Below are 10,169 nucleotides of genomic sequence, written 5' to 3' on the forward strand. Positions count from 1 at the left end.
CAGTATGAGATTAGCAACAATAATTAAAATAAAATAGAAAAATTATAATATACTCTAATAAAAGGGGTGCAAATGTGGTCGAAATTTCTCAAAATACCTTATTGTACCGACCTCACTTTCTTGCAGGGCCGAGAGAACATAAAATTACCGACGAGACGCGATGAAGGGAGGTGAGTGGCGCAGGCTTTATGACATAGCGTGAGGCCACTGCTGACCTGACATCACGTCAGAAGGAGGATCATCTGCTCTGCACCAGGGTTAACGGTGAGAACTGAAACCGCCTAAAGGGTGGGGGAGGGCGGCTGTTGTAGTTGGCCTTTTACCTCATTCCTAGCATAGAGTAGGGTTTCCTGTGATGGGAGCCTTCAAAGTCTTTTGTTATGTTAATGAGTGACTTTTGGAAAGCCCTTAGGTGACCTAAATAAAGGAGCCAGTTGCCAGGGAACCAACCACGTGATTAGGGGGTGTCTACCTTTCAGTCCCAGCCCCCTGTATCTGGGGAGGCCAGAGGGGCCGGAATTTGAATCAGTTGCCAAGGGCCAATGATTTAATGGCTCATGCCTGTGTAATGGAGCCTCCGTAAAAACAAAAGGACGGGATTCTGAGCGCTTCCAGGTTGACAAACACATCCACACCACGGGGGTGACTCACCCCAACCCCACAGGTAAAGAATTCCTGCGCTCAGGACCCTTTCCGACCTGGCCTTGGGAATCTCCTCATCTGGCTGTTCGTCTGTATTCTTCAGCGTATCCTTTAGTAAACGCGTAAATGTCCTGAGGTCTGTGGGCCATTCTAGCAAATTGTCGAATGCGAGGAGGAGGTGGTTGGGACCTCTTATCTACAGCCAGTTTGTAAGAAGCACTGGTGACGGCCTGGGATTGTACCTGGTATCTGAAGTGTGTGGAGGGGTGGAGAGGGGGCAGTCTTGTGGGACTGAGTAACACGTGGACTCGATCTTCTGGTAGATAATGTCGTAATTGAACTCAACTGTAGGTCACCCAGCTGGTATTGCAGAGAATTGCTTGGTGTGGGGAAAACCTGCACAAATTTGGTGACCAGAAGTGTCAGAAGTGTTCACCTAAGTACTAAAGGAGACTCACCCGGAAGGAGTACACTGTAGCGAAGAGCTGTGGGTTCTTTTTCCCTGTGTAGGCAGAAAATCTGCCGTAGAGCCCTAAAGCTGGGTTGAACTTCCTGATTCTGGGTCTGACTCAAGGAAATAGAATTCTGCTCCAAGCCCAGTCTGACTGGCATCTAGACGCCACTGTAAATTCTGTTTCTATGTATAAACTAAGGGTCTGTGTTGACTCTGTAGGTGCAGAATGACTCTCCAGTGCATTTATAAGTGGAGATCTGGGAAACACAGAGCCAAAAGAAATGCAGGCATATCTCATTTTATTTCACTTCATTTTATTGAGCTTTACAGATACTCTGTTTTTTACAAATTGAGGTTTGGCAATCCTGCTGACACCATTTTCCTACAGCATTTGCTCACTTGGTGTCTGTGTGTTAACAGTTCGGTAATTCAAGCAATATTTCAGACCTTTTCATTATTATTGGTCATGGTGATCTGTGATCAGTGATGACTTACTGAAAGCTCAAATGATGGTTAGCGTTTCTTAGCAATAAAGCATTTTTTAATTAAGGTATCTATATTGGGTTTTTTAGGCATAATGCTATTGCACACTCAGTTGACTACAGTATAGTGTAGACATTATTATATGCACTGGGAAACCAAAACCTTCATTTGACTCACTTTATTGCAATATACACTTTATTGCCATGGTCTGGAACTGAACCTGCAGTATCTCTGAGGTATGCGTGTAATTCAAAGCTTTGGGAAGGCTCATGGTGTACTGTCAATCTCTGCCTGTGGGTATAGCAAAGAGGCTTGTATGAAGATTATGTGTGTGTCTATGTGTGCATTTTAAATGAATGAATACATTAGTTCATGGGTGAGTGAAAAAAGTACATGAATTAGAGAATCAAAGCGTGAAAACTGAAAAACTGTGAGTGTGTGAATACATAAATGAATGATAGAGTATGAAATGAGTTAATGACTGACTATAAAATATGACTAAGTTGATGCATGAATATGTGAATGAATACATATGGGTGACGAAGGAGAAGTAGACAAGAAAGCAAATGCATATGTGATTGACTAAGTGAATATACACAAGAAACTTACTAAAATCAGTTTTTCCAAAAGAAAAAAAAAAGCCTGCATCTTGTAGGAATTAGTGCTCAGAGAAAGGGTTAGACTTTTCTTGCCTCTATCAAAGTCATACATTCTGAAGTGTACTCTTACCTTAGGAAGAATTGGTTCTATGAATATCTGAGGTTTGACTGTTCTATAGCTCTAGACAGGGGTTCGGGGCTTCAAAAAGTTGGTCTCAACGTAGTGGGAAGACCTCTTCTCCTATCCATCCCTGCTAAAATGAGAAGAATGGCAAGAAATGCAGGCTGAGTTTCACCAGGGCAGTCCAAGTGGGCTGCATCCCATGAGGTATTGGAGACTTTAACTTGTAAATGTAGCAAGACTTTTTTTTTAATGCCAGGAAACCTGCTTTTTTTCAATGTGAAGAATAATGTGCTATTAAAATGAATGCAAATTTTTTTCTTCTCAAACTTTCCCAAAGATGGAGACATAAACCAAATGTCTTGGTAGTAATTTGCACTGAGAACTGCCAAGGGACTGCAGTATTCTTACGCAGGACAGTGACTTGCAAACGTGTGGTCTTCAGGCCGTTCACTTCATTACCTCTTGCGATACGGGACAAAAATGCTCCTGCTAAGTCAGGATATTTGGAGATAGAATCCAGACTCCTACATTTGAGAACTACTGATGTAGGCCAATCTCTTTGGCTAGTTAAGTTTTAACTGAAGGTTTACATGGCTTGCATTCTTAAGAACTGGTCCTCAGCTAAAGAGCGTGGAGGATCACTGTACAGAATCCCTTCAGTGGGAGGTCTGTTGGTCAATAAGCTTTCTTCCTGGACTGGTTCTCAAATGGATACCTTTCTCTCTCTAGGTTTCCACCGATCACCCTGCTTCCTTTTGCTTTACTCTCCCTGCTCTTGCCTGAGAATCTCCCTCTCCTGTTTTGGTAGATTTTGTTTGCTTGTTTTGTTTTGAGGAATTAAACATGTGCTCCAATTTAATCTCTTCTTTCTAGTGTTTTAGTGGTTACAGTAAAAATTACATATATACTTAAAATCCTCAGCTAACAGATATTGTTATTCCCTGGCTGAACAATACATGGGCTTTAAAATGCTTTCACTCTTCTCACTTCTCCCCAATACATGTGTTACTGGTGCCCAGTATTTCAGTTCATCTTGGGTGGTTTTTATTTTTTAACCTTAAATTAAATACTCTTACTGTTTTCCAGATAGTATTTGTTTCGACATGCCCAAATGTTTGCTATTTCTTTGCATCATTGATCTATCTTATTCCTGGGATTATTTTTTCCATGAGTACATCCTCTATAAATCTCTTTTATGAGAATTTACATATAATCTATTCATTGTTTGGTTATATATAAATGTCTTTATTTTAGCCTCATTCTTAAAAGACAGTTTTGCTGGCAATAAGTCACTTTTTTCCAGTAGTTTGAAAATATTTTCCCATCTTCTTCAATTACTCTAGCCCTAGATGATTTCTGTTTCTTCTGTTATTACAATGTTATTACCTACATCCATACATTTATTTTGATTTGATTTTTAGAAAATTTTTGACTGAAGCAGTCTGCCACACTGGAAAAAGCTTACAATTTGATTACATAACCCCTCTGATACTGTTTTCTGACTCTGTACACTAGAATTGTTAATGTTTTTATAATGAAGTTGTGAGATTAGATTAGGGGTGTGTATGTAAAAATAGGGGCCTTTGGTAGTTCTTAAAAAATTGTATTTACTATTAATAGAGAGACTTGCATATTTCATTGTGATTATTTTATAGTGTCGCTGCAAGGGTGAATTCATGCAAGGTGTTCAGTAACTACTCAATGACTTAATATTCAAGGAATCCCAAGTCAGTACAAAAATATAAACTATTTCAACTCTGAAGTGGGTGGACATTTCAGATGCACTGCCATCCAAGCAAAAGGACAGGCAAGAATCATCCATGTGATGCTCACAGAACAGAAAACCTGGCTTTTCTGAGTAAGGACATCTGTCAGCTATTGGCTAACCTCTATCATGGAAAATTACCCAGGAGTTCTCGCAAAAACACTACATGAATACATTAGGTTGTGTGACACATATTAGATAAAATAAACAAGCTGGTATTTTTCTGAGTTCTTTTCTGTGCTTTCATAAATCAGAACATGCCTTTATTGTTTTTAAACTTAGCAAGTATAACTTTCCTTGGCTTTGGAAGGTAATGATGCAATAGTAGGAATTAATACTATAATTACAGCTTAAATTTCTACAATTTCCTATGCCCTAAAGGTTTCCAAAATGTTGGCTTGCTATCTCACCTACAGGTATTCTGACTATGACATACTGCAAAGAACCATGAAGGTAGAAACCAGCTGCTAATAACGGTGCTTTACTGGGGGCCACAAACAAAAGAGTTGACCCAAATGGGACTTGCGGCCAGAATTTTGGAGTCAATATATAATTTACCTTTGGACCCCTGGCCCAGTGCTCAAGTTTCAGGAAGGATAATACTCTGGACTTGTCAAACATAGAACCATGTATATTTAAGGGTTGGAAAGGGCCCATGGAAATTATGCCATTCCAATCAAGACTTAGTGAAGCAAACAGTGTTTTCAAAACTTTATAAATTAGTGGCAAGCCTGGGAGGTGGAGTCTAGGTAGACTTAATGTGTTGTTGATTACTCTGGACTCCCCTGAGAGCACCCCTCTCACTGACCCAAGCTCTTTAAAAGTTGGTGCAAGGGATTTGAAAAGTCATATATTCAGCTCACATTGATTGGTGCTTGCAGTATGTGTAAGAAACCATAGACATACTGGGAATCAGATGATCTGAGCATAGGCTCTGCCCTGAAAGGTAGAAATAATAGCTGAAATGTACTGTTTACTATATATGCTGAGCAGCATTTTAAGTGCTTTACATACACACAGACGGTATATGTGTGTATATATCCATTTAAGCTTTATGACTATAAAGATGATGCATATAGGGAGTACTCAGTGCATATTTTCAGAATTAAATTATATAATATTTCACTTAAACTTTTTACTTTGAGATAAATATAGATTCACATGTACTTCTAAGAAATAATGAGAGATCCTGTATATATACTATTTACCTATTGTCCCTCAATGGTAGCATCTTGCAGTGTCACAACTAGGAAACTGAAATTGATGTAATTTACCTACATTGCTCAGATATCCAAAGTTCTCATTTGTGTGTGTGTGTAATTCTGTGTAATTTTATTACATATGTAGGTTTGTGTATCACCACTACTGTCAAGGAACAGTTTTATCCCATGTCCCTTATATTGTCCTTTAATAAACACATCCACCTCCTTCTCTCTACCAACATCTCATCCCTAATCCCTGGAAACCGGTAACTGGGTTGTCTCTTCAACTTTGCCATTTGATAATATTATATAAATGAAGTCATGCAGTATATAGCCTTTGGGATTAGTTGTCTTTATTTTTACTTTGAGATTCATCCAAGTTGTATCAACAGTTATTTTTTCTGTATTGTTGAGTAATATTCCATGGTATGGATGTACCACAGTCTGTTTAACCATTCCCCATTAAAGGACATCTGGATCGTTTCTAGTTTTTGGCTATTACAAATAAAGCTGTTATGAATATTCATGTACAGTTTTTTATGTGAACATAAGTTTTCATTCTCGGGGATAAGTGCTGAAAGGTACAACTGTTGGGTCATGTGGTAACTGCATGTTTAGTTTAATAAGAAACTGCCACCCTGTTTTCCAGAGTGCCTGCGTCATTTCACATTTTTACCAGCAATGTATGAGTGATCATGTTCTCCATGTCCTCACCAGCTTTTGATATTTATTATTCATTTTTGATAATAGAATTGAGACACAGGACAGTCAAGTAACTCCAATTATTCATTCAATAAATATTTGTTGAGTCAAATACCACCCTATGTGCTAAGGATACAGCAGCAAATAAAAATCTCTGGCCTTGTGGAACAGATATTCCAGTGAGGAAGACAATTTATAAAAGAAGTACAAGTAATAAAAAAACAGTGTGTTACATAGTGACATGCTCTAAGGATGGCAATCAAGTAGGGAAAGGGGAAAGGGATATTTGGGGGTAATATTCTAAGTTTCGGAAGGGTTGGCTCTGAAGGTGACTCTTAGTAAAGACCAGAGGAAGTAAGGGGACTGCTAGGTGTCTGAAGGAAGGCATTCCAGGCAGTGAACAGCAAGTATACAGCCCTAATGCTAGAGCTCATCTTGGTGGGTCTGGAGGAACTTGAGATTGTCTGGAGGCTGCAGTGATACAGTATGGGAGGTAGCAGACAGATAGGTCCCATCGGACCAGATGGGTTTTGGGAATGACTTTGGGTTTTACTGTGCCAGAGACTGAGAACTACCAGTGGGTTGTGAGCACAGGAATGACTTGTCATGACTGTGTTTTTACAGGATCATGGTGCTGTCTTTACCCAAGAGACATGACTAGAAGCAGAAGAGCCTGGAAGACCTTAGGCTTTAGTAGAGAAGAGACAAATAGCATTAATTAACATTATCACTTGGTTAAGTGCCACTGGAGATTTTATGAACAAGCTGAAGCGGAGACGACGAAGGGAACAGCTCTGCCTGGGAGGAGGGATGCTTCCCTTTGCCTCCCATCTGCCTCCTCTTTACTTTCAGGTGAGGACCAAAACCAGCCAGAAATCAGCATTATTCTCTCTCCTCTGTCCTTTTCCTTCACCCCACTTCTCTCTGCCTTTCCTCTCTCTCTTCTATCCTTCCTCCAGGTCTGTTCTTTAGGGAAACAGGTTTAAGGGCAACTTGTAAATCGTTACTCTAAAGGAGCCCCTCTCTTTTTTTTCTCCTTGTGAAAACTTTATTAAAATGTTAACATGCATGAACTACTGGCTTCTCTCATTGCCAACACTGGATATTCAGAGGACACCTACTCTTTAAGCTCCATCTTTCTCTGTTGGTTATTAACTACAAAGACCCTTTTGCAACCTACTTGGACAACAGGACTGTAGAATAAAGCGATGAATAATGCCCACCTCATCTACCTCTCTAAGGTGTAGTGAAGATCAAAGGAGACAGCATGTGTGAAAATGTTTCTAGACGATTACATGTAAAACGATAATTTATCACTACTTTAAAAATAATTTATTGTACAGTAATTTCAAACTTACAGAGAAGTTCCAAGAGCAACATGAAGTACTTCCGTATCCTTTTCACACATGGGTTATTACTTTGCTGGGGATGCTGTAACCAAGTACCACAGACTAGATGACTTAACAGAAACTTATTGTTGCACAGTTCTGGAGAGACTGACATCAAATCTGAAATCTGAAATCAAGGTGTAGGCAGGGTTGGTTCCTTCTGAGGTCTGTGAGGAAAGCATCTGTTCCAGGCTTCTCTCCTTGACTCGTAGACGACTGTCTTCCCTCTAAGAATGTCTCGGTGTCAGCATAGGCTCTTGTAAGGACACCAGTCTTACTGGATTAGAGACCATACTAATGACCTCACTTCAACTCGATTACCTCTGTAAAGACCGTATTTCCAAATAAGGACACAATCAGAGTTACTAGGGGTTAAGATGTCAACATACGAATTTGGAGGGGGGAACATAATTCAACCCATAATACATGGATTCTCCACATTCACTCTCTCCTCTCCCCACACCCACTGTCATGAGTCTTTTCTGAATCACTTGAGAGCAACAGCAGACATGATGCCCAGGCCTCCTTAGTTCCCCAGTGTGTATTTCTCCCAGAGAAAGACACTCTTTTATGTCAACATCAAACAAACCTCCAAATCAGAAAATCCACCTTGCATAGCACTACCATCCCATCTGCATAACCCAGGCAACTTTCACCAGCTCTCCCAACAGTGTCCCATTTGTTTATGTGGCCGAGGAACCTATGCGGGAACATGTCGCTTTTAGTAGGGAGATCTCATCCTCCTCCTGTCTGTAAGTCGTTTGGCCTTCCCCTGTCCTTCACGTTCCTAGGTTTTTAAGACCACGATTCTTTGATTTCGTAGACCAACTTGCAGTAAGTGCCCTTGATGTTTCCTTCTGACCTGGTGCCTTCTGGATAGGAACATCACAGAAATTCCGCAGTTTTCTTGTCAGTGACTCACATCAGAACACATGATGTTGACTGGTCCCACCCCCAGTCATGGAACCTCAATCACCTGGTCTAACCACCGTTTTCCCACAATGAAGTCACCATTTTTATTTTGTTGTTGATGAGTATTGGGGGGTAGATATTCAGATATCATTCAATTCCATCTACTTCATTAGCATCCACTATCTACATCAACCCCAACTAGGATGATTGCCCAGTGGTGATTTTCTATTTCCATTATTCCTTCTACATTTATTTTTGACATCTTACTACAAGGAATAAATATCCCTTCACCCTGTTCATTTGTATTTGTTTGCTTTTTTGTTTGTATCAGTGTGGACTTATGAATTCCAATTAATTCATTGGGTTGCAAGATGTTTTTATTTGATACTTAAATTGTCCCACCCTTGGTCATTGGGAGCACCTTCTGACTCCTTTATCTTTTTGACTTGTTTTATTATTCCTTGAGATTTTGGCAAAATAAGACTGTTCATGCTCATTTCATACTTTACCTTTCTTGGACCTAAGTCATCTATTTCTCTAAAAACTCATCATTCGTTTTAGTGGAGGAAGATATTTAGAAGCCAAGATCCTATGGGTGTTCACTGTGCTTATTGTCTTGTTCTGTCATTGTTCTAGAAACTCTCAAAGAACAGAGGTAGGAAAGAAATGTATATGTGTATATGTACATATATGTGTGCACATGCATGTGTATACATATATATATATATACTTATATACTTAAATGTGTATGTATACATACAAGTTCATGACAATCTTTCTAGCTGTTTTTAAATGTCCCCAGATTTGTTGTTACTCCCCCCTTCAATGGGTAAGTTGATGCCCTCTTCCTTTGAATGTGGATAAACTTGTGACTCATATGTAACCAAATGAAATGGCAGAAATGATGCTACATGATTTTTGAGGACAGGCAGAAAAACTATGCAGTTTCCACCTTGTTCACCAGAATATTTGCACAGGGGCTCTGGATTAGCACGTAAGAAGCTCAACCACCTTGGGAATTCCAGATTCCTGATTCTAGCCCCCTGCAGTCAAGTCACCCTCAACCATCACGTCTTCTCAGCTGAGGCCCAGGACATCACAGAGCATGTCAGTCTGCCTCTGGTGCTGGCCTGGATTCCTGACCCACAGGTATGCAAGCAGAAAAAGTGATTGTTTAATGCAACTAAATTTCAGGATGGTTTGTCATATAGTAGCAAATAACTGGAAGAACTTCCAATTTCTAATACCTCAGGGTTTTTCCTAGATTTCTCCCTTTTTATGTTCATAAATCACTTCTCTAATATTGAAAAAACTGGCTCTCATTATTTTCAAAATATTTGCTCATTGTTCGGTCCTTTTATTTATTTGCCTAATTTAAACACTCTCCCAACCACACTGGCTTTGTCTTCTGTGCGGCTGCTCCCTTGACCACTGGGCACTCCCCCGCCCCGTGTGCACTCCCCTCTGCACACGGGTCGGCACCTCTGGAGGGCCGGTGTACTGATGCCTTTTTGCTCCCCTCCCGTCCCCACTCTACTTCCTTGGCTGCGAGGCATCGCTGATGCCTCTGTGAAGGAAAGAAGAAAAAGAAGAGGAAAGAAAGAAGAGGGAAGGGAAATCCTGTTATTTTTATTTTGTCATTGCTGTAAGGAATCGCAAGATCCAGATTTAGAAAACAGTTGGCTAATAAAAATTATAGCTATACAGACATTGGTAGAGTGTCCACTCTGACCCAGTATAAAAGGACACTTGACTGTAAAACTTGTGACAAGTGGGTTTCACTATACATTTCCCTAGCTGGGTGCTCCACCCTCTGACCCTCAGCTCTCTGCTTACTTGAGGGTCTGTTTTCATTTTGCTCATATCCTGTCTCTGTAGAGCTGCCTTTCATCATTGCT

General features: G+C 40.2%; 1 long non-coding RNA gene across 1 annotated transcript; it reads left to right on the forward strand.

Annotated features, from left to right (window-relative positions):
* Positions 1–298: 298 nt before the first annotated feature.
* On the forward strand, positions 299–9,414 carry LOC140844962 (uncharacterized). The gene is made up of 3 exons (XR_012123550.1): positions 299–664; positions 6,596–6,823; positions 9,236–9,414. It is a non-coding gene; the product is annotated as an uncharacterized lncRNA (long non-coding RNA).
* The last annotated feature ends 755 nt before the right edge of the window (positions 9,415–10,169 follow it).

Source organism: Manis javanica, chromosome 2 (genome assembly GCF_040802235.1).
Source record: "Manis javanica isolate MJ-LG chromosome 2, MJ_LKY, whole genome shotgun sequence".
NCBI classification, from domain to species: domain Eukaryota; kingdom Metazoa; phylum Chordata; class Mammalia; order Pholidota; family Manidae; genus Manis; species Manis javanica.